Source organism: Apodemus sylvaticus, chromosome 2, assembly GCF_947179515.1.
Source record: "Apodemus sylvaticus chromosome 2, mApoSyl1.1, whole genome shotgun sequence".
Lineage (NCBI taxonomy): Eukaryota > Metazoa > Chordata > Mammalia > Rodentia > Muridae > Apodemus > Apodemus sylvaticus.
The window spans coordinates 62,055,124-62,080,667 of record NC_067473.1 but is presented as its reverse complement, the minus strand read 5'-3'; the positions used below and the strand labels follow the sequence as shown (position 1 = coordinate 62,080,667).

The 25,544-nt window shown below is 42.5% G+C and overlaps 1 long non-coding RNA gene and 1 pseudogene across 2 annotated transcripts in view; one reads left to right on the top strand and one right to left on the bottom strand.

Annotated features, from left to right (window-relative positions):
* LOC127678479 (uncharacterized) overlaps positions 1-566 on the top strand; it is a 40,385-nt gene extending 39,819 nt beyond the window's left edge. For both annotated transcript variants that reach the window (XR_007976573.1, XR_007976572.1), the window contains exon 3: positions 319-566. This is a non-coding gene — a long non-coding RNA (uncharacterized LOC127678479). The remainder of the gene's footprint in view (positions 1-318) is intronic.
* A 1,825-nt stretch (positions 567-2,391) lies between these two features.
* Positions 2,392-3,856, bottom strand: LOC127677876 (40S ribosomal protein S19-like; annotated as a pseudogene).
* Positions 3,857-25,544: the final 21,688 nt, after the last annotated feature.

Sequence of the window (25,544 nt, the reverse complement as noted above, 5' to 3'; positions counted from 1 at the left end):
GCAGTTGAAAGAACCCCATTTGTCTCCATTTAAGGGCCAAGCCTGATTTCAGGAAAAACGTCCATAAGGCACCAGCTCCAAGAACAGACCATACATCCTAGAAACTAGGTAATAAGATACCAGCTCTAGGAACAGACCATAAAATCCAGTACAAAATCATAAAACCCCCTTCTTAAGAACAGCCTAGGGATAACCACAAAGATGGGGAAATATCTTATTTCAGAATGGGCCATCTGTGCTGGGTGACCCTATCTCATCCTATGGTTAAATGTTCATGACATAGGAATGCAGACCACTGACTGTCCCTTCCCCCCACAGCATTTAGCTGTGACCCTCCTGGCTGGCAACCCCCACTCTTCCCCTGGCGTTATCTCCGGCCTATTCAAGCTGTGACATTCCTGGCCTACAGCCTCCACTTTTCCCCTGGCGTTATCTCCGGCCCTTGTTCCGTTGGGAACAATACAGCCACTTTCACCTTAACTACCAGGGCCTCCTCAGCGCAGTTTCACCTGGAGACCAGCAGAAAACTGCGTGACTAGAAGCAGGCAACCCGCTGAGAAGAAGATCCAAGGAATTCTCGGCCATTTGGGGGGCAGGGTGGTTTTTCCAAAGGCTATAAATATTGGCTAAATAATAGTAAAGTCAGTCTCTATGGGCAACTGTCCTCTTGACTCATTTCTCTTTCGCCCCCTTCCCGTTACCCCCAGAATTCTCTTCCAGGTAATCCGGTTCGCATGTGGCCGCGGGCGGCAACAACTGACCACCTGTGACCCCTAGCACCCACCAATGAAATTTTAGATTACCCAATCCTTCTAGAGAGTTCTCCTGGTTTCCAATGAGAAGGCCTGCATTCCTTTCCTGGGAGTCACCATTTTGGAGAATGGTTGACCCCCCACATGCTGGTTGTTTCAGCAGAATAAACGCTCTTTGTCTTTGCATACTATCTGAGTCTGGGGTTGTCCTTAAGCGATCTTTGAACTCTTAAATAATTAGAAGCAGTATCTAGAATAATTTTCTGTATTGATTCACTCTGCAGATAAGCCTACCTGAAAAAAATAAATCACCGAGAAAAGGCAGGAAGAGCTTGCCTGAGTATGCACAAGGTTCTGGGTTTGATCCCTGTCACTGCCGGTGGGGTTAGGGGACTGAGTGAATTTTAAAAATATAAATATTTGGGTCAGCAAGATTGCCCAGTGGTTAAAGACACTTGGTACCAAGCCTGGTGACCTGAATTTGATCCTCAGAACCCACACAGGGCCAAGGAAGAAACTGGCTTTTCTGTATATTGTCCTCTGACCTCCACATGTGTGAATTCCCCCTACACACGTAGACACACAAAATGATGAAAATTAAACTTTGAGCCTTGACCAGAAAGATCAAGACTAAATCAAATAATGTTAAATTTATATTAAATACTAAAATTTAATTACATAATAAATTATATTAAGTAATTTTAAAAGGATAAATATGTGGGTTTTGCTTAAAAGTTTCATACTCCACTGCTCTCTGTATTAGCCTTCATTTCCTCCTGGTAGAGACTATCCTGTTGAATGAGCCTTGATTTATTTTACTAAACCCTCTATTTATGGATATCTAGTTATCTCTATTTTTTCTTCCTTCCTTTCTGTTTGTCTATCTGTATTTTTATTGTCATTACAAAATCTTACTAAGTCCTATATGCATGTAGTATTTGTATTTATGCCCAAGTATAAGATTAATTCCTGGAAATAGAATTTCTGACATTCAGAAAAGTAACGTAAATTTAAAGTTTTGATAGACAAGAGCTAGGTGAGGTGGCATATACTTGTGAGTCCAGCATGTGAGATGTTGGCACTCAATAGATTCAGAAGTTCAAAAGTCAACCTCAGCTGCTCATCGAATAGCAACATGAAGTCATCATTTTGGGCCAACTGCCACAGAGCAGAATAAAAGTAAAAATGGAGGATCTCGTGCTGCAGTTCCACGTTCTTAAGCCAAAACTAGGCTGTCACCTGGCTTCCTGAAATGTCAGGAACAAGAATAGGCAGTGTTACTAAGGGGTCTCTGATTCAACCTTTACCTACCAATAACCAGTTAGCCAATCCATTGTTTTTCTGTTATTTTGGCTCTTGCTCTTCTCTTACAAGGAAAGTAACTTTGAATCAACTTTGAAATCATTTGCAATTTCCTACAGGAGTAGACTGCCCCCTGAGCTTGCTTTCCAACATAATCCAACTGAAACAAAGGATGGGATCTGTGGGCTTTCCCTGCATACACGAAGTGATGAAAATTAAACTTTGAGCCTTGTTCAGTCTTTGCTTCATCCCTCTCTCGCACCCCCTTCCTTTTTCATTTTCAGCCCCTCTTTCAGGTAGACCCAGTTCATCCATGGCTGCTGCACGGCTACATGTTCTAATGCTTCTTGTTGGCAGTGACCACCTGCCCAGCAATCCTGTCTGGATCTCTCTGTCCCTGAGGTGTTAGTTTGCCACCCCCTCCAGGACCTGGAGGCCTGGCATGCCACACTCCTGGAGCCTCTGCTGAAGTAGCTGGGCCTGACCCTGTTTCTCTGCCATCCTCCATAGATCTTGTTCATGGAACCAACCCCTGCGCTACCACAAAGGTACAAGTGTCGTGCTGTGGAACCAGTTCATGTGTAGAACCAGTTCCCAACATATAGGGCAAACTCTTAGTTTGGCCAGCTTGACTGTGTCTCCCATTGTGAGGACTTTCAGCTTCCTGGACTTTTTGAGGAAGGCTGCCAGAACTCTGATGGTTAATGTCTTTTATGGTAACTCTAAATATCGTGTGGCCTCCTTACTGCATGCCAGGGGAGTGTGTTGCTTTTTTTCAGCTCTCTTCTGTTCAGCTCATTGGAACTCTTTAACTGTGCTTTATGGATGAAGTGATACTTCATTCTAGAGTTGTAAAATAAAGCTAATTACTTTCTTTAAATTAAATTGCTGTAACTTGGGGCAGAAGACATCCAGAGGCCACTGCCCACTGCCTCACAGCTCATGTAGAAGACAATCAGAGGCCTGGGTGCCACTAAGATAGACAAGTAAGTAGTGAAGAGATGAGAAAGAATTAGAATGGTGTGTTGTGTGCACAATGAAAAGATGTGGAACTGGTGACTTGAGGATAATGTAAAACAAACTGGCATGAGCAGCCTGTGGCCTGAGGCCATGGTGAGATTCCAGCCTGTGCTGCTACCAAGGATGATGTCTGGACACATGGATATGTGTTGATGTCCTAGGTCCTTGTTACCACAAAAGGCCATGTAGATGTCAGTAGCCTGGGCTGCCACCTGGAGCCATGCTGATGTCTGAGGGCTTCACAGAGTTGGCCCCACCACTCACCAGCTGCAGCACTTGGGAGAGCAGAGCCATTCACCTCACCTGGGAAGCAGGTTAGATCTGGCCCTGGTGATGTAAGCATGGAAGAGGCAGCCCCAAGGGCATGAGATCGAGGAAAGCTGGCCCTGTCCCTTGCTGGTTGTGGCACTCAGTCTCCCTAGGGCAGTGCGGGAGAGCTGGCCCTGATGACATGGTTGCAGGATTACAGGCAGACTGACCAATTTGACTGCAGATTGAGGGCTTTGAGTTGGCCCACTGAAGTGGAAACCTAAGGGTTCTTTGGAAAGTCAGTTGTGTTGGATGGTGTTTTGCTGGGGCAAGCATGTGAAAAAATTTTTTCCTGGAGTGGACACAGATAAAAGGCTAAGGCAGGCTCATGAAGAAACCTTTGTTGCACTAAAGCAAACATAAGTGAAAGGATGTTGTGCTAAAGCAAGCATATGAAAGGACGTGTGATGAAGGATTCTCTGCTAATGACACACATGTATTGGTTTATCTTACATTGTACAGTTGAGCTCCATTTTTCTGGTGTCATAGAGAGAAATGCATCAAAAAACTTCTGGTGGTGTACTGAAGTTTCTTGCTACTGCAGACTCAGGCCGATTGGCAGAGTGATGTCAGCTGGGGCAGAATCATGTGCTGAGGCAAGACCTGTAGAAGACAAGAACACGAGATGTTTGGAAGGAGTATAAAAAGGACTCACAGACAGTGAAGTATGGTGAGCTTGGCTTGCTTGTGTAGTTAAATACTTGTTGGTCTTGAATCTTCAATGATCTTCACTTCACTGAGAGAGGCACAGCTGAGAACTTTGCCCTGGTCCTTCCTGCTGACTTGTACAGAGGCTGAGGCCTGACTGTTCCTGTTAGGTTGTGCCACCACTGCTGCAACCCGATACTACTGAACTGGACTGCAGGTATATCTGTGAAGTGTTTATGTGTGGATTGACCTGCTGCTGCTGATCTGTGAAGTAAACTGCCAATTTCTAGACAACACAGGTAGGATTTGCTCCAAAGAATCATTTCTAAACAGGTCCACTTCCTCCATATACTTTCTTTTCTACTACCTCTGGTGGGTAATGGGCTAAAAGGGAGGCTAAAGCATTTAAGAACCATGATTAAAAGTAGACTTTGAAGAAAAATAAAGTTTACAGCCTACCCCAACATCCACCCCATCGATGAACTGCGGGTACATGAAGGGGACAGGCCTACAAATCCCAAATTACAGAATTTCCATGACACAGGGCATCAACAGGATATCTAAGAGGAATCCCAGTGAGGATCCAATATTTGTAGTGTAGCAGAAGTCAGAGGCCTTGAACAACACTAATGATTCACTGCAATAAATATGTAAGTTGAAAGGATAGAAAATACAGCCTAACTCTCTAATGACCCCAAGAAATCAGAAGTTTAAAATGCTATCTCGCTCCAAAGAAGCTCTAACTCCAGCCTTCTAAGGAGCCCCAAACACTTCATATTCCAGAGCCCGCTCTTTGAAACTAGGTAAAAGGTCGAATTCCAGAGCCCGCCCTTTGTGAAGAGCTAGGGAAAAAGGCCTTGGATAGGTGATCCTGGTCCCATAAGGTAACTGGAAATGAGCTAATTATCTGCTTATCTGGCTTCTATAAACTGCTTATGCCATTACCCCCATCCAGGAGTTCATGCAGCTATAGACCTCCAAGAAAATAGGAAACTAATTGGTTTACAGAGCACGGACTCCAATAATTTAAACTGATTGGCCTAAAAACTATGGAGTGGTACAAATCGATTGGCTCGCACTTCACGATGCTAAGGAATGATTGGTTTGTGATTCTTGGGCTTTGTTGTAAACTTATAAAAGCTGTCCCAATTCTGTACCCAGGGTCCCACAGTCCTCTATCCCTGTGTGGTATATGGCTGTGGACCCCAGAGCTCTGGAATAAAAGAAATCCTCTTGCTAATTGCATCAAGACCGTTTCTCGTGAGTGGGGTGCTGGGGCACACTCAGTTTTTGGGGGTCTTACAAAGTAAACCTGTTTGGGCAAAAGGGTACACTGTGTGACACACTATGACACACCACAGCTTCCATGGTTAGGTATTTATTTTACTTTTTTATTTTTATTTTTATTCTTTGGTTTCTTTGGCAGGGAGGTTCCAAGGGTGAAGGACACATATGGAGGGAAAAGGAGGTGAGTCAGATTGGGGTACATGATGTGAAATTCACAAAGAATCAATAAAAAGTTTTTTAAATTAGCTGTAATTTTTCTTTTCTGCCAACAAACAAATAAATACTTCTGTAGACCAAAGTCTTTCATAAACATAAATCCTTAACATATTAGTGAGTTGAGTCCAGAAGAAGAAAAATCGGATAAATGGAATTTGTATAAGGAATAAAAGATTTGTTCAATGTTTGAAAATGGATCTGCATATTCCACTGCTATGTACAGAATAAAAACTCTATGGTTATCTCCATAGATGAGGAAGTAGTCCTTGTCAAAAAGCAGCAGCCATTCTTTGAAATCTAAAAATTGTGAAGGGTGTGTCTATTTTGATAAAGGATATCTATAAAACATCTCAGCTAGTTATCAGACTTAGAAAAGGAAAAAATCAGGACTGGAAAGATGGCTCAGAGGTTAAAAATCCTTTTCCAGAGGAGCTGGGTATGAATCCCAGAACTCATACGGTAGCTTATTTTCTATTTTAACTAACTCTGGTTCCAGGGTCCCTCCTGCAGGACCACACACACACAAAGAACACATACACATATATAGGCAAAACACTAAATTGCATAAAATAAAAATAAATAAATTTTTTAAAAGAAAGATAATGAAACACTATGGCCAACAAGATGGATCGTTAGATAAAGTGCTTGGCCTGCAAGCTTGATGTTCTGAGTTAGATACCCAGGACCATATAAAGAAAAGATATAGTTGACTCTACAAAATCTTCCTCTGATCTGACAGACTCTGTCATGCACATCTATTTTTAACACACAAATCATGCATATATGCAATGCATGTTTTAAAAAACTTACATTATTTTCTTAAATTTAAGAATTTCAATTTTTTAGCCCTTTTTTTTCTCTGTGTAGCTCTGGCTGTCCTGGAACTCACTTTGTAGATCAGGCTGGCCTCAAACTCAGAAATCTGCCTGCCTCTGCCTCCCAAGTGCTGGGATAAAAGGCATTCACCACTACTGCCTGGCAAGGAATTTGAATTAGCTGAATGTCTCTGAAGAGCTGAGAATGGAAATATGGGCCCAGAGAGCTGGACTCTGGCCTGGGACCAAAGGGAAAAGTGCAGGGGGAAAGCTCCGGCAAGTGTCCTTGGCTTGGTCTGCTGCTGGCTTGGGTTGTGGCTCTAGCTGGGAATGCTGGGAGGCCTTCCAGTGGGAGTCTAGACTGCTGCTCTTTAGGGGAAGACCTGCCCCATTGTTCCAGCATGGTGTGTCCAGATGAGAAGAGGCAGTCCATGGTTTTTGAGAGTTTATTGTAGAGAAGTAGAGAAAGGGAGAATGTAGAGAAGTAGAGGCTGGCCATGGCCACGTGGAGAGAGGTAGGAAGGGAATGGGGAGAGAGGGAGAGGGAAAAGAGTAAGGGAACAGGAGAGAACAAGAGAGCAAGAGAGTAAGAGAGTGGGGGAGGAGACAAGTATCCCCTCTTATAGTGGGCTGGGCCTACCTGGATATTGCCAGGTGACTGTGGGGTAGAGTCCAGACAGAATACCAGGGGCTTGGCGCATTGCCCTACATGACTGATTGCCACAGGATAATGGAGTTGAAGGCCTGTGTCTGGGAGCATGGCCAATGTGTCTGTCCCTTGTAGAATATCTACTGGGTCTCTGGGGGTTAGGCCTCACTCAACCAGAACACAGACAGCCTTTCACGGTCCACAAAATATTGCCAAGTGGTGGCAGTACATGCCTTTAATCCCACCCCGCAGATGAGGCAGAGGCAGGGGTAGGCAGATTTCTGAGATTAAGGCCATCCTGGTCTACAGAGCAAATTCCAGGACAGCTAAAGTCACACAAATAAACCCTGTCTTAAAAAACCAAAACAAAATCCAAACAAAACCAAAATAACCAAACAACCAAACCAAATCAAACCAAAAACCCAAAAAGAAAGAAAGAAGACAATAAAATAGTAAAGTATTTATAAGAAGACAAGAGAGAGAAAAGAAAAGAAAAGAAAGAAAAGAAAGAACCCTGATATGACATTATGAGAAAAGAAACCTCCATTAAATCCATTTTTCTATTGGCCATCTACAGCTAGATGTGGAGCCTATCCTTAGGAATATTTTGTTTTCCCAGTGATACTCCCTTGGATAAAACTAAATTTTAATTTGTAAGTGGTTATTAGTTGGAGATAGCTTCTGGGCATGTGTCTACTTCTCCTTTCAGCTCTAGGATGCTGCCTGGTGCAGACCAGTTCAGGCCCTGTCAAGAGCCTCAGTCTCTGTAAGGTCATATGTTTATTGGTCCTGCTGTGTCTAAAGGGCCCTATTACCTAGCTGTCCTCCATTCCTTCTGACTCTTACAATCTTTCTGCATCCTCTTCCACAGAGTTCCCTAAGACTCAAGGGGTGGAAGTGATAGAGAAATCCCTGTTTGAGCTGTGTGTTCCAAAGTCCCTCATTCTTTGCTTATTGTTTGGTGGTGGGTCTCTGTATTTGTTCCAATTAACTTCAAGAGGAAGCTTCTCTGACGATGGCTGAGCAAGGCACTGATCTATGAGCATAGCAGACTGTCATTAGGAGTTTTATTACTATGTTCCCTTAATGGATAGCATTAATGGACCTCTATGACCCTGGTCTAGTCTCAGGTTCTTGGCCACCCAAGCGGTGTCTAGTATGGGGCCCATTTATTTCTTTTTACCCTACAGGTATTTCTTGTATATATTATGGCTTCTAGTTTTGCATTTTTATGGGATCCCAAGAGTGAGAATGAATCAGACTCTGTGTCTATATCTATTTCTTGTGCTCTTTTCCTTTTTTTTTTACTGTTCAAATTAGATTATTTTATGCTTTATCTTATTATATTTTATTTTATTAATATTCTTTAGAAGCTTTTTTTCTAATGAAAGACAGAAAGAGTATGAATCTAGAGAAGAGGGGTAGAAGGGAGGAATTGGGAGAAGTATAGGAATAGGAAACTATAGTCTAGACATATTGAGAAATAATGACTGTAGCTCCAGTGACCCCTCCCCTTTTTGTTCCAAAAATTACCTGACCAACTTGAGAAAGAATTCAGAATTCTTATAATTGCCTTAGTTAAGAAACCCTAAGAGCTGTTTCAGACCTACACCCTCTTTACAGATTCCTGCTCCTGCCTGGGGTCAAAGATAGGCAGAATTCCATTCTCCACCCATGGGGCATTCCTGAGTAAGAATGCTCAGAAAAAATTCACAGAACATATTAACTGATAACCACCTGACCCCCGGGAAATCCCAGGTAAATCTAAAGATCAATAGTCAATAGATATTAGCTAATGCTCTTAAACTATAACCTAACTGACATAACCTGTGCCCATAAAAAGTAGTATAAAAACGGCCTGTAATGTCCCTTCTGGTCACCTCCCCTTTGTGGGTAGGATGACCCTGACGTGTTGGCTCAATAAACCTTTTGCTGTTTGCATCGACTGCTGCCTCCATGTCTCTTTGAGAAGGGATCTTCCTGAGCAAGGCTCTTCGAGTCTTTCACTTGGTATGTAAACCTCCCCTTCTTGGAACCAGACTTCAGTTGTCAGAGGGATTGCTCGAGCAAGTATTGTGTTTGCTGTCTGCTTTCTCTGCTGTCTGTCATGTTTTAACTTTCTCCATCTGCTTTGTTTGAGAACGTCCAAGTAATCTAGACTTGGCAAAATGCATAGGGCAGACATGCTGCACTGCTATGGCCAGGGAGAATCTGAGGGGACCTCACCCTCCCCTCCGCGGATCTGAATCTCCTCTGAAAAGCCTGAGATTACAGGTCTTGTGACTGTGGTCTAGAAGTCTTTTGGTTTTGTTCCTTTTCTTTTTTTTTTTTTTTAGATTAATTTTTTTTATTCGATATAATTTATTTACATTTCAAATGATTTCCCTTTTCTAGCCCCCGCACTCCCCGAAAGTCCCGTAAGCCCCCTTCTCTTCCCCTGTCCTCCCACCTACCCCTTCCCACTTCCCCGTTCTGGTTTTGCCGAATACTGTTTCACTGAGTCTTTCCAGAACCAGGGGCCACTCCTCCTTTCTTCTTGTACCTCATTTGATGTGTGGATTATGTTTTGGGTATTCCAGTTTTCTAGGTTAATATCCACTTATTAGTGAGTGCATACCATGATTCACCTTTTGAGTCTGGGTTACCTCACTTAGTATGATATTCTCTAGCTCCATCCATTTGCCTAAGAATTTCGTGAATTCATTGTTTCTAATGGCTGAATAGTACTCCATTGTGTAGATATACCACATTTTTTTGCATCCACTCTTCTGTTGAGGGATACCTGGGTTCTTTCCAGCATCTGGCAATTATAAATAGAGCTGCTATGAACATAGTAGAACATGTATCCTTATTACATGGTGGGGAGTCTTCTGGGTATATGCCCAGGAGTGGTATAGCAGGATCTTCTCGAAGTGAGGTGCCCAGTTTTCGGAGGAACCGCCAGACTGATTTCCAGAGTGGTTGTACCAATTTGCAACCCCACCAGCAGTGGAGGAGTGTTCCTCTTTGTCCACACCCTCTCCAACACCTGCTGTCTCCTGAATTTTTAATCTTAGCCATTCTGACTGGTGTAAGATGAAATCTTAGGGTTGTTTTGATTTGCATTTCCCTAATGACTAATGAAGTTGAGCATTTTTTAAGATGCTTCTCTGCCATCTGAAGTTCTTCAGGTGAGAATTCTTTGTTTAACTCTGTACCCCATTTTTTAATAGGGTTGTTTGGTTTTCTGGAGTCTAACTTCTTGAGTTCTTTATATATATTGGATATTAGCCCTCTATCTGATGTAGGATTGGTGAAGATCTTTTCCCAATTTGTTGGTTGCCGATTTGTCCTCTTGATGGTGTCCTTTGCCTTACAGAAACTTTGTAATTTTATGAGGTCCCATTTGTCAATTCTTGCTCTTAGAGCATACGCTATTGGTGTTCTGTTCAGAAACTTTCTCCCTGTACCGATGTCCTCAAGGGTCTTCCCCAGTTTCTTTTCTATTAGCTTCAGAGTGTCTGGCTTTATGTGGAGGTCCTTGATCCATTTGGATTTGAGCTTAGTACAAGGAGACAAGGATGGATCAATTCGCATTCTTCTGCATGTTGACCTCCAGTTGAACCAGCACCATTTGTTGAAAAGGCTATCTTTTTTCCATTGGATGTTTTCAGCCTCTTTGTCGAGGATCAAGTGGCCATAGGTGTGTGGGTTCATTTCTGGATCTTCAATCCTGTTCCATTGATCCTCCTGCCTGTCACTGTACCAATACCATGCAGTTTTTAACACTATTGCTCTGTAGTATTGCTTGAGGTCAGGGATACTGATTCCCCCAGATTTTCTTTTGTTGCTGAGAATAGTTTTAGCTATCCTTGGTTTTTTGTTGTTCCAGATGAATTTGATAATTGCTCTTTCTAACTCTGTGAAGAATTGAGTTGGGATTTTGATGGGTATTGCATTGAATCTGTATAGTGCTTTAGGCAAAATGGCCATTTTAACTATATTGATTCTACCGATCCATGAGCATGGGAGTATTTCCCATTTTTTGAGGTCTTCTTCCATTTCCTTCTTCAGAGTCTTGAAGTTCTTGTCATACAGATCTTTCACATGTTTGGTAAGAGTCACCCCAAGATACTTTATACTGTTTGTGGCTATTGTGAAGGGGGTCATTTCCCTAATTTCTTTCTCAGCCTGCTTATCCTTTGAGTATAGGAAGGCCACTGATTTGCTTGAGTTGATTTTATAACCTGCCACTTTGCTGAAGTTGTTTATCAGCTGTAGGAGCTCTCTAGTGGAGTTCTTTGGGTCACTTAGGTAGACGATCATGTCGTCTGCAAATAATGATAGTTTGACTTCTTCCTTTCCAATTTGTATCCCTTTGACCTCCTTATGTTGTCGAATTGCCCGAGCTAGTACCTCAAGTACAATATTGAAAAGATAAGGAGAAAGGGGGCAGCCTTGTCTGGTCCCTGATTTCAGTGGGATTGCTTCAAGTTTCTCTCCATTTAGTTTGATGCTGGCTACCGGTTTGCTGTATATTGCTTTTACTATGTTTAGGTATGGGCCTTGAATTCCTGTTCTCTCCAAGACTTTAAGCATGAAGGGATGCTGAATTTTGTCAAATGCTTTTTCAGCATCCAATGAAATGACCATGTGGTTTTGTTCTTTGAGTTTGTTTATGTAGTGGATTGTATTGATGGATTTCCGTATATTGAACCAACCCTGCATTCCCGGGATAAAGCCTACTTGATCATGGTGGATGATCGTTTTGATGTGTTCTTGGATTCGGTTGGCAAGAATTTTATTGAGTATTTTTGCATCAATGTTCATAAGGGAAATTGGTCTGAAGTTCTCTTTCTTTGTTGGATCTTTTTGTGGCTTTGGTATCAGCGTAATTGTGGCTTCATAGAAGGAATTGGGTAGTGTTCCTTCTGTTTCTATTTTGTGGAATAGTTTGAAGAGTATTGGTGTTAACTCTTCTTTGAAGGTCTGGTAGAATTCTGCACTGAAGCCATCTGGTCCTGTGCTTTTTTTGGTTGGAAGACTTTCTATGACTCCTTCTATTTCTTTAGGCATTATGGGACTGTTTAGATGGTCTAGTTGGTCCTGATTTAATTTTGGTATTTGGTATCTGTCAAGGAAATTGTCCATTTCCTCCAGATTCTCCAGTTGTGTTGAGTACAGGCTCTTGTAGTAGGATCTGATGATTTTTTGGATTTCCTCAGTTTCCATTGTTATATCTCCCTTTTCATTTCTAAGTTTGTTAATTTGGATACTTTCTCTGTGCTCTTTGGTCAGTCTGGCTAAGGGTTTATCTATCTTGTTGATTTTCTCAAAGAACCAGCTCCTGGTTTTGTTGATTTTTTGTATGGTTCTCTTTGTTTCTATTTGATTGATTTCGGCCCTGAGTTTGATGATTTCCTGCCTTCTACTCCTCCTGGGCGAAATAGCTTCTTTTTGTTCTAGGGCTTTCAGGTGTGTCATTAAGCTGGTAATGTATGCTCTCTCCATTTTCTTTTTGGAGGCACTCAGGGCTATGAGTTTTCCTCTTAGCACTGCTTTCATTGTGTCCTATAGATTTGGGTATGTTGTGTTTTCATTTTCATTGTGTTCTAAAAAGTCTTTAATTTCTTTCTTTATTTCTTCCTTGACCAAGGTATCATTGAGTAGAGTATTGTTCAGTTTCCACGTGTATGTGGGTTTTCTGTTGTTTCTATTGCTATTGAAGACCACTTTTACTCCATAGTGATCAGAAAGGAGGCATGGGATTAGTTCTATCTTCTTATATTTGTTGAGGTCTGTCTTGTGACCAATTATATGGTCGATTTTGGAGAAGGTACCATGAGGTGCTGAGAAAAAGGTATATTCTTTTGTTTTAGGATAGAATGTTCTATATATGTCTGTTAAATCTAATTGGTCCAAAGCTTCAATTAGTTTCATTGTGTCCTTGTTTAGTTTCTGTTTTCCTGATCGGTCCATTGAGAAAAGTGCAGTGTTGAAGTCACCCACAATTATTGTGTTAGGTGCAATGTGTGCTTTGAGTTTTAATAAAGTTTCTTTTATGAAAGAGGGTGCCCTTGCATTTGGGGCATAGATGTTCAGGATTGACAGTTCTTCTTTTTGTATTTTTCCTTTGACCAGCAAGAAGTGTCCCTAAGGGTCTCTTTTGATGACTTTGGGTTGAAAGTCAATTTTATCTGATATTAAAATGGCTACTCCAGCTTGTTTCCTGAGACCATTTGCTTGTAAAATTGTCTTCCAGCCTTTTACTCTAAGGTAGTGTTTGTCTTTGACCCTGAGGTGTGTTTCCTATAAGCAGCAAAATGTAGGGTCCTGTTTACGTATCCATTCAGTTAGTTTGTGTCTTTTTATTGGGGCATTAAGTCCATTGATGTTAAGAGATATTAAGGAATAGTGATTGTTACTTCCTATCATTTTTGACGTTATTTTTTAAATTTGAATGCTTAACTTCTTTTGGGTTTGATGAAAGGTTACTATCTTGCTTTTTCCAGGGTGAAGTTTCCCTCCTTGTATTGGTGTTGTCCTCCTATTATCCTTTTTAGGGCCGGGTTTGTGGATAGATATTGGGTAAACTTGGTTTTGTCATGAAATATCTTAGTTTCTCCATCTATGGTGATTGAGAGTTTTGCTGGATATAGTAGTTTTGGTTGGCATTTGTGTTCTCTTAGAGTCTGCATGAGATCTGCCCAGGACCTTCTAGCCTTCATAGTCTCAGGTGAAAAGTCTGCTGTGATTCTGATAGGTCTTCCTTTATATGTTACTTGGCCTTTTTCTCTTACTGCCTTTAGTATTCTTTCTTTGTTTAGAACATTTGGTGTTTTGATTATTATGTGACGGGAAGTATTTCTGTTCTGGTCCAGTCTGTTTGGAGTTCTGTAGGCTTCTTGTATATTCATGGGCATCTCTCTCTTTAGGTTAGGGAAGTTTTCTTCCATAATTTTATTGAAGATATTTGCTGGCCCTTTAAGTTGTAAATCTTCACTCTCATCTATGCCTATAATCCTTAGGTTTGGTCTTCTCATTGTGTCCTGGATTTCCTGGCTATTTTGGGTTACAAGCTTTTTGCATTTTGCATTTTCTTTAACTGTTGAGTCCATGGTTTCTATGGAATCTTCAGCATCTGAGATTCTTTCTTCTATCTCTTGTATTCTGTTGTTGATATTTGCATCTCTGTCCCCTGATTTCTTCCCAAGGCTTTCTATCTCCAACGTTGTCTCCCTTTGAGTTTTCTTAGTTGTTTCTACTTCTGATTTTAGATCCTGGATGGTTTTGCTTAGCTCCTTCACTTGCTTGTTTGTGCTTTCCTGTAATTCTTTAAGAGATTTTTGTGTTTCCTCTTTCATGACCTCAGCCTGTTGACCAAAGTTCTCCTGTATTTCTTTAAGTGTTTTTTGCATTTCCTCCTTGTTGGCTTTTGTATTCTCCTGGATTTCTTTCAATGATTTTTGTGTTTCCCTTGCAAGGGCTTCTAACTTTTGATCCATTTTCTCCTGAATTTCTTTAAGTATGTCCTTCATGTGTTCCTGTACCAGCATCATGACCAGTGATTTTAAATCCAGATCTTGTTTTACTGGTGTGATGGGGTATCCAGGACATGTTGGTAGAGGAGAATTGGGTTCAGATGTTGCCATATTGCCTTGATTTCTGTTAGTGACGTTCCTGCGTTTGCCTTTTGCCATCTAGTTCTCACTGGTGTTAGTTTGACTTGTCAGTGCTGGACTCACCAGTGCAAGCTGCCCCTTCCCAGTTGGCCTCTGGTGCACAGCTTACCTCCTGCACTGCTTGTAGACAGGGTGCTGCTGCCCAGGCTGTTCAGATCCCAAAGCAGGCACCCGAAGGCTCCCGCTGGGGCCCGCTGGATTCACTGGAGCACACTGACTTCTCCCAGCTGGCCGCCCAGAAGCCCAGCTAGCCTCTTGCAGGACTTGGAGATGTGGTGCTGCCGCCCAGGCTGATCTCAGTCTGTCCGATCCCTGGAGTCCGGAACCAAGATGTATGCACCTTTCCTGACTGGTGGGAAGCCGAGTTCTGAAGTGGCTTCCATGCAGGAAAGGCGCCGCACAACTGCAGCTGCTTGCCGCCTGGCTGGTCAGCGAAGGTCAGTGGCCGTGGGCGCAGGGCCTAACTGGACCCTGTGTCTCCTTGGTTCCACTGCTGATGGCCCTCAAATTAACTATTTGCAGTTTTCTGGTGGTGGGAAGCTTCCTGGGGCTCGTGGTCCTCTGGTCTTCCCTGTCCTCGCGGCCCGACGACCCAAGCCCACTGAGCAGGATGAGGGTGAGTGACCCGCCTGGCCCCCCTCCGGCAGCGGCGACCTGCAACTTGTTTTGTTTGCGCGTGCGCTCGTCTGTGAGTGTGTGTGTGTGGGGGGGGGGGCGGGAGCGAGGGGTGGCGGGGTCACGGCCGCGTGGGCGCCGCAGCTCCGCAGGTGGCGCTGGCCGGCGCCGGCCGATCGGGGGCGCCTAGCCCTACGCCGCGGGTCCCCCTCCTTGTTCCTTTTCTTTTGTTGTGACTGTTTTTGTTCCTTTGTGTGTAACTTCTGACAGATGGACATGGGACAGACTGTTCAACTCTTCTGACTTTAACCTGGGATCATTGGGGCGATGTCCGCCAATGGGGCCATGATCTCTCAATAGATGTCAGGAAGTCCAAGTGGACCACTCTCTGTTCTTACAAGTGGTCCATGTTTGGGGCAGGTGACCAGCTGAGGGCTCTTTTGTTTTGGCCCTTATCTGCACTGTTTGGAGGCAGATTTTCAATCCCGGACCTCATGATCACCCAGATCAGATCCCATATATTCTAGTCTGGGAAAGTCTAGTTATAGACCCTCCCAACTGAGTACAATCCTGGTTAAATTCAACACCTGTGATACCCCCTTACACTATAGTTCTTGCCTTACAGGACCTCCCTCCACCTAAGAAAAAAGTCCTTCAGGATTTGTCCCCTTCTGACTTACTTCTCTTGGACCCCTCCCCCCTTTTTTCATTACCCTTGTTCTTTGAATCCACAAAGATAATCGCTGGTCCCTTTAGCCCCTCCTTCTGAGTCTGGTTCCGGACCAGCTATGGGGACCTGGAATCAACAAGCTGTGCCTCCAGGCACCATGGTGACCCTTCCCACTTGATGTGGATGGCAACCAAGTGTTTCAATACTGGCCATTTGTGATGGCCAATCTTTGCAATTGGAAATCACAACATCCCCCTTTCTCTAAGAGTCCTCAGGGACTCATTGATCTTCTATATTCTGTCTTGTTTACCCATCAGCCCTCCTAGGATGATTGCCAGCAGCTTTTGCAGATCCTCTTTACCACTGAAGAGAGAGAGAGAGGATCATTCTATAGGCCAGAAAAAATGTTCTTGGGGAAAATGGGACTCCTCTCAGAACCCTGCTACCACTGATGATGGATTTCCCCTCCGCTGCCCTGCCTGGAACTATAACTCCCCTAAATGTAAGGAGTACCTGAAGGTCTATCATCAGGCTCTATTGGTAGGTCTCAAAAGGGCAGCAAGCCACCCCACTAATTTGGCCAAGAGGGGTCATTCAAGGGCCAGACAAATCACCTGCTGCCTTTCTAGAAAGGCTGATGGAGGCCTTTAGACAATACACCCCCTATTATCCAGGAAGCAAGAAACAGAGACACAGAGACCGTAGCTTTCATAGACCAATCCAGCAGAGACATTAAGAGACTTTAAAGGATCTCATACAGGTGGCAGAAAAGGTATTCTTGAACAGGGAGACAGAGGAAGAAAAAGAGGCTAAGAAACAAAAAGAATTAGAATAAAGAAAGAAAAAGTGAGACAGGAGACATAAAGGAATCTTCAGAGGATTTTGACCACAATAGTTAGGGATAAAGAAGTCCAGATGGGACCAGGTCCCCAAAGGGACCAACTAGAGAGAAGCTAGCGTGCCTATTGCAAGGAGAAGGGGCACTGGGTTCAAGATTGCCCCAATACAAAGAAAAAGAAACTCCCATCTCTGCTTTGAGGACCCAAGATATTGGCCCTTCAGAAAGACAGTAACTAGGAAGGATGGGGCTCAGAACCCCTCCCTGAGTCCAGAGTAACTCTCAAGGTGGAGGGGAAGCCTATTCAGTTCCTGGTGGACATGGGAACCCAGTCCTCTGTGCTATTGGGGACGGAAGGAACAATGTCAAACAAAAAATTGTGAGTGCAAGGGACAACTGGTATCAAACATATTCACGGACTACCCAAAGATCTATAGATCTTGGAGGGGGCTGGGTATCCCACTCAACCTGAGTGCCCAAGCCCGATACGGGGGAGAGATTTGTTAACTGAAATTGGAGCCCAAATTTATTTCCAACCTGGGGAACCATGAATCATAGGCTGGAGAACATATACAGGTCTTAACTATGCAGCTAGAAGATGAGAATCAATAGTTTGAGCCCGAAAAAGAGACCCTGCCCAAGAGGGACTACTGGCTACAAACCTACCCACAGGCTTGAGGTGAGACTGGTGGACTGCTAAAAATCAACCTCTTGTCCATGTAGAACTAAAAACTCTCACCAGCCCAATAGTGGTACAACAGTACCCTATGTCCAGAGAAGCCAGAGACAGCATAACACCTAACATAGCTAGATTGCTCCAGCTTGGTGTTTTACATAAGTGCCAATCAGCTTGGAATACACCTCTCCTGCCAATATGGAAACCAGAAACAATGACTATCAGTCAGTGCAGGATCTCAGGGAAGAAAATAAAAGGGTAACAGATCTCCACCCCTCTGTGCCAAACTCCTATAACCTGCTGAGTTCCCTGCCCCCATGCAGGACTTAGTATACTGTGCTAGATTTAAAGGGTGCTTTCTTCTGCCTTTCCTTGGCCCCTCAGAGCCAGGAGTATTTTGCCTTTGAATGGAAAGATCCAGAACTGGGAATTACAGGCCAGCTGATGTGGACCTGGCTGCCCCAAGGGATCAAAAACACTCCCATTATCTTTGATGAAGTGCTGCACTGAGACCTCACCACATTTCGGGAGTCTAACCCCCAGGTAACCCTACTTCAATATGTAGATGACCTTCTTATTGCAGCTGAAGCTGAAACACAGTGCCTGGATGGAACAAAAAGGTTCCTCCCTGACCTGAGCACACTCAGCTACTGAGCCTCTGCCAAGAAGGCGCAGATCTGTCAGCAGAAGGTAGGCTGCCTGGGGTACCTGTTAGAAGACGGCAAATGACAGCTCTCTTATGCTAGAGAGGAGACTGTATTCCACATTCCCCCTCCCACAGCTCCGAAACAAGTACAGGAGTTCCTGGGTACAGCAGCTTTTGCATACTTTGGATACCAGGCTTGGCTGAACTGGCAGCTCACTTATACCCTCTAACAAAATCAGGACATCCCTTCCTTTGGGAAAACAGGGAACAGCAGGCTTTTGATTCCATCAAGCTGGCCTTGATATGTCGGCTCCCGCACTAGGACTCCCAGATATAACTAAGCCCTTCCATCTCTTCATAGCTGAGAACAGAGGAATTGCGAAGGGGGTTCTAACACAGAAGTTAGGAGGAAACCAATTGCTTACTTATCAAATAAATTGGACCCAGTGGCAGCAGGGTGGCCAGCTTGTCTTGTGTATTGTGGCTGCTGTGGCCACAAAAGTCAAAGATGCAGATAAACTAACACTAGGATAAGAACAGGTGGTGACAGCACCACATGCCTTGGAAAGTGTGGTGCGGCAGCCACCAAACCGCTGGCTTACCAACGCCAAAATGACTCATTACCAAACCCTGTTGTTTAATTCTGACTGGGTAACTCCCCTCCCCCCTCCAGTGAGCCTAAACCCAGCTACATTTTTCCCAGACCCAGAACTCGAACCTCCTATCCATGACTGCCAACAGGTGCTAGCAGAAGCACATGGCTGGTGAAAGGATTTGTCATATCAGCCCTTGACAAATGCAGAAGTGACCTGATATCCAGCTTGGAGTAGTTTCCTTGAAAATGGACAGAGAAGATCAGGTGTCCCGACCCGCAGGACAATCAACAGGGTTCCTTTAAGCCACCTAGAGGAAAGGCGATGGGGCGACAAGACACAAGAGAGAGGCAGGACAGCCTGTCTAGTTCTGATCAAGCTGTCAAACTTTAATTTTCAGACAAGTCAATATAAAGGGAAGCATACAAGGTTTGGGAGGGGTAAAGGAGTGAACAATCTCAGGGGGTTGGCATCATTTCTAAGAAACAGTTTCTCATAATTTCTGGTAAAGTTAGTTATTGCTGTTGGAATGTTGGCATGATAAAAGGGGGGTCATGAGGCGGTGAAGTGGAAAGGGGTTGCTACAGTAACCTATCTACAGATGAACGTCAAAAGGAGGGGGTTTTGAGATTTATGTAGGAACAGTTCTTGGCATGGAGATCTAAGTGAGAATGACTCCTGGTATCGAAGTCTCCTGGCATTGAGAGCCAGGTGGGGATGGCTCCTGGTATGGAGAGTTCTTGGCACTGAATTCTGAGGATGGCTCCCGGCAATTCCCCCTTCTCTGTATAGAGAGCAGAGGTCAGACAGCCATTGATGGCAAGCAGATAAGGCATCAAAATAATGGGACAGCGCCTGTCTTAGGAATCGACCCGGTCATCCATCATCCCGTTCCCGTTTGGTCATCCCTGCCAGCCTCCAGAGACACCTGTCTTAGGTGGGAGTGGCCCTGGGAAGTTGCCCGTCATTGGCTAACTGCCCAGCAAGTTAATTGTTATTGATGCCTTTAGCTTGTGGGGCTCCTTCTGGAGTCCTGGCTGGAATGGCTGGGACAAGGATGCTCTTTCTGTTAAGGCACTAGAGTGTGCTGTTTGGGCTGTTTTGCCCTGGGGGTTTAGGTAGCCATCTCTCAATCTTCCATAGCCAAACGACGGTAATGTACCTGAATAGGTTTGGCTGCCAGGTCATCTATCCGCTTCTTAATTAGGGCTGTGAGACGTTTAAAAGCCCATGGTCCAAAAGAAAATAACAATAACAGACCTACAAAGGGTCCTAGGACACTGGGTAAAAGTGTAGTGAGCCATGGAGAGGTGGAAAACCAATTTTCATACCAGCTTTCTTTCTGTTCTCTTTCTCTCTTACGTTTTTCTAGGCCTTGTCTGACTATTTTCATGCTGTCTTTTACAACTCCTGTCTTACTAACATAAAAACAACACTCTTCTTTTAAAGCTGCACAAAGTCCACCCTGTTGGAGGAACAGGAGATCAAGTCCTCTCCTATTTTGGAGGACAATCTCAGCTAGGGAGTCAACGGAGTCGGAGAGATCAATTATCCCCTGCTGAAGGCGTTGGATGTCTTGATCGATGGTAGCACTTAGCTCCGTGTACCTAGAGTTGGAAAGAACAAGGGAAGAAATACCGGTCCCTGCTCCTACAGCTCCAAGGCCAAGTAGGACAGAGAGAGTAACAGCAGAGATAGGTTCTCTGCGAGGGCGGCTCAAAGAAGTGGAGCCTCCAGTAGATGTGGATTGATCCCACAAGTGAAAAAATTCTTCAGAGCGATAATAAACTAAACGAGGGAACATCTTAATAAGAATGCAAAACTCAGGTTTCTCCCCCTTCTTTCGATTTTGAAAAACTGAGGCAGAGAGGCAAGGTGTAAGGCCATCAAGGCACACCCACCAAGTTCCCTCTGGGGGGAGAATAAAATAATTGCCAGGAGGGGAAAAATAAGTTTCATTGCACAAGTGAGCATAAAGTGAGGGGACATTTGTTCCACTAGGGATCACACAAAGTCCCAGGCCAGATATCTGGGTTAATGAAAGACCTGGCCAAGCACCCTTTTGCCAATGGCAGCGCCGTGGGTCGTCAGCATGGGGGGAATCACCAAGAACAGCAATTCCTTCATAAAAGGGTGGTTGGGAATGGTAGCACAGCCAGCAATCTTCAACAAGTTCAGGGGAAGTTTCATTTAAAGTGAGAAAAGTCTGATTAACTAAAGAAATTACAAGATTTTTAGTGGGAGCTGGCTGTACAGGCAGTGTAGTAGCTGATGGCTTAGCTGGTGGCCGGAGGGGAAATACAGAAGGTAGGGAAGTGTCTTTAATAGAAGGAGTACGGGTGCTGTCCTGATCAATTCCTTTAGGAGGAACAGGATGAGGTACCAACACAGAATTAGGTCCTATTGGGACTGGCTGGGCATGATATAAAGGCTCTTTAAGGAGCTTAATGGAGAAAATAATACCTACATCAAAGCCAAGTACATAGAGGCGAAGATCCTATTCATAGCCTATCTGCCAATGTGGATTGGGAGATTTTGCATAGGTGGTAAACTTAATTTGTAAAAGTGTGCACCATCCCTTTGTATAAGGATTAGAGGCCTTGTGGACTCATCATCTGTTAGAAAACTAGCTGAGGGTGTAACATTGTGTTTTACTTAGATGTAACCCCACAGGAGAAGTCCAGAGGCTCTCCCAAAGGCCCCAAACAACCAAAGTAAATCTTGAAGATGTCTTAAAATAAATGGCAGGCCATGTTCTATTTGGTCTGCACTTGAAATCTGTAAAATTTAAATATATGGCCTTTTGACACCCTAAAGGGGGGCAATCAACAGTAGCCAATGTCTCCCCTTTAATCTGTTTATAATTTGTCCAATTTTTAGCTAAATAAATTTGCCATGCAAAGAGGGATGTTGAGTCCGTAGATGTCCGTGGTGTCAGCACTAGTAAGAGGCATCCAAAGGTGTTGAAGACTGTAGTCATTTTTAATGATTATAATCAGCATCATTCTTTGTCTCAGCATTAGCATACTTTGGCAGCTAGCAAGTTCCTTCAGCATCCTGCAGAAAAAACACAAACATACCTCTCTCTACACTCAGAGAGTTCCCTGGTATATAGAGATGTGATTTTTCCCCTCTTTTGTTTATAAAAATATTGTTTTAAAGTTCTATGGGCCTGTTTCATAATATCTTGTCTTTGAGAATTATGAGGAATCTCAGTAATATGACCAACATCAAATTGTTAAAACATCTCAAGTAACTGGCTATAATAATCAATTATAATATTTGTCTTAATCTGATTTGGAACATCCAATATAGAAAAATAACATATGTGATAACTAATTTTATTTGTTGTTGTTGTTGTTGTTGTTGTTTCTTCTGTTAAAACATTTATTACTAGAAAGCTTGAGAAGCTGTTAATAATCATACGCTTATTTTTAATTAATTCTTTTGAATTGTATTTGTATAGATAATTGTAAAAGTTAAGAGTTGGTAGCATTAAAAAGGAAACAATTTTAAGCAATTGTAAGGCATGAGCCATATATATATATATATATTATTAATATAAAAATTAAAAGTTGATTTTTAACATTTTAAAAAGAGGAGCTACAGCACCCAATTCAATTATCTGTGCTGAAACAAGGGGACTCTCAAAAGAATAAACATGTGATTTAATTATATGAGCTTTACTCCCACAGTAGATGCATTTTTATAGGATGTATGTATAAATCTATAAAAATATAAAATCATGTATGGAGGCAAATTTTTTTAACAATTTATCTTTTGAATAACAATTATTAATTTTGTCAAAAAAGGCTTGCCATGTAATACATTGACTATCACTAATAATTAATTTGATTGCTGTTTAAAATAAGGAACAAACATTTTATCATGCTCTTAAAACATTCTTTTTAAAATTATTTCTATGATTTTATTTTGTAACACTTTATTATTACACCAAATCTTCATTGGAGGATGTCAAAACCTTATTTGGAGAGATTTTACATTAATGTTCTCTTTGTCAAGGAATGGAAGTAAACATATATCATAAATTGTTAACAAATACTTACGGTAGCTTTCTCCAAGTTATGTCTGTCAATATTTATTTTGCATTTACCTTGAGAACATCAGAGGCTTAAATCCTCTTATGACAAACTTAAAGCAGTGTCTTAGCCAAATAATTTATCTTAACATTTTTTAAAATTATTTACTTAAAAAATTTAAAAGTCCATTGTTAAGAGCAAGCCATTTCTTGAGGAAGAACTTTCTAATGAAATTATTTTTTTATTGTTTTTTTTTTAAGTTAGCTTATGTTTAACCTTTCACAGATGTAAGTTTGAACTTTATTTTGAACCACATCTATATGAATCTGTTAAAAATGTTCTTTTGGACAGAACTCTCTAGGTGAGGCCTGTAAGATAAGGCTAGACCTACACCCATCAGTCTTGCAAGGAGCCTGTAACCAGACCCCATTGTATGAAGGTCAAATAACAAAAGAACCTGTAATATCAAAGCATAACTACAATTTTTTGAAAGCAAAACCCAGTTTTAAGCAATCTTTTCTCCTTAAAAATAATGGCAAACACATTACTTTCATATTGCAAAGTTTGTCTATCAGCTTGTGTGTTTGAGTGTATGACAGTGTAACTTATTGAAGAGACATTATTTTAAATCTTATTTTTTATAAGTCTGAGTTCTAGGATAAGAATCACATAAAACATTATGTCAATTTAGAAATATCTTAGAGACCTGTTGTTCTTGGATTGTGTCATGCCACGTGTTGCTTAAAATAGTTTTAACCCTAAATTATCAGTTTTAAACTTACCTTTTGTTACCATCATTATTTTTTAAATCATGTCCAATAACTTATGAGCCAATACTCTATAGTCAAGACATGTAAAACATTTATACCTTTAAGACCAATTAGAAATAAAGATGAAGCAATTACACAAATCTCATTAATTTAAACCAAACATTTTTTTCCAGGTGTAATTTCAGGGGAATAAAGCACTTTGAACCCAGTCATCACCATGGTAGAAATTTGTCTAGGAGAATTAACCATTGAGCTTGAGGCTGCTGGCCCCTTAAGAAGTAGCTTTTTCTCCAGCTGTGTTTAACTCGTAGTTAAGAATGTGAGGCACCTTTAATCATCTTCCTCTGTGTAAATTGCAGACTGGCAGGACTACCAGTAGATAACGTATTTTTTTACCATTTTTTTTTCTTTTCAACATATAACATAAACACAACAATCATTCAGCCAATCAAAACAATAGACAAACAAATTGACACACATATGCACAGGTTTTGGTGCACCAAAGACAGACAACAGACAGAGATGGAACTCGATGTCCCAAAGAGATCCAAATATCTTAACCAGAACTAAGGATATCTCTAGTAGGATTCAGAGAGGAAATAGGACGTCTCCCATTTTTTTTTCCAGGAGAGTTTTGAAATAGTTTTTAACCAATTTTTTTTGATACCATGTCCTGCACATGGAAAAACTGCTTTTCTGAAACCTGCTTTTTCTCTTGTTTAAGAGTTAACTCCTTATCTTCTTTTTCTTCTGGGAATTCTGCCAGAGAAGGGAGGGAAGACACAGTGGCAACCACTGATAGTTACTCCATAGTGCCCTGCTTTTTTAACCCCTATTGGGTTCATAAAGAGAAAGGTTTAAAGAATGTGATATACGGCAGAGTAGAGGAGGGTGGTGCCTAGGTGCAAACACACAGACATGCTATAGAATAAAATTTATTCAGGATGGAGGATGAGAGTTAATGGGGTAGTAGAGACAGAGAAAGGCAGAGAGAGTGTGTAGATAAGTACAGACTGGCCATGACCATGTAGAAAGAGGTAGGAGGGGAGGAGAGCCCAGGAATTTCTTTACAGTCTAGGACTTACATTCTGTCCCGTGAGTAGTTTTTACTTTCGATTTCTCTTGCCATTTTAGCTGCTTCTGACTTCCAAAGAATAAATTCTCCCCCAGAGAACTCAGCTCGGGCAAGCTGGATAAATTCCTCAGGTGTGAGCCAGTCCTCCGTGCCAAAGTGAAGGGAGCATTCCGCCCATAGGCTGTGACTGCGGACCTTAATTTTTCTAAAATTTTAAAGTCAAGGGGCTTGTTTTGGCTCTGGCTTTTTCTAGCGATTTGTCTTTGAAATAAATCTTGAAGTTAGGTTTATCCCTCTGAGTCTCGTAGCTCCTTTAAGAGGACTACTTGCCCCTGTGGCTATCACTTGGTGGAGAGAAGAAATTTTTTCAGTGGCTCTCCTGCTGGCAGCTTCTCTTCTAAGTTGGCTTCCTCCTCGGGAGATAGAGTGTCAGCACCTGGACTATGACTAGATTTCAGAGTTTGTAGAGAAGGATAGACTTTGGTCTTTTTGAGAAATTAGGGAAAAGAACAGACATACACAGAAACCTTTTTAAATGTCCCTCCTCCATATTTATCAGAGGCGCGAGGGATAAGAGAGCACAGAGAAAGTGTCCGGACGAGAGCTTTTTCAGAGAAGTAGATCTTGGAAACAGGAAGAATTCTGAATAATGTCATTAATCAGAGACCAGTAGTTAAAGACAGTAACCGGAACTTTTTTTTTCCTTTTCTTGACCAAAAGTTGCATAGTAATCTCGTACTCTAGCCCATGTTTTCTTACCTATGGTTCCTTTCTCTGGGAACCAGGGACAATTTGTCCGATCTCCTTTTCTTAACCCAGCCCCGTGTCTTGCGAGATTCCTGAATCCCTGAAATGAGCAGGGATTGTTAAGTAAAAGCTTGCCCCATGGGGTCTCACCTTCCAAGAGACGAAGTTGTCGTGGAGATTTTCCCCTGGCCGAGCGCGCCGGCGGGTCAACCGTG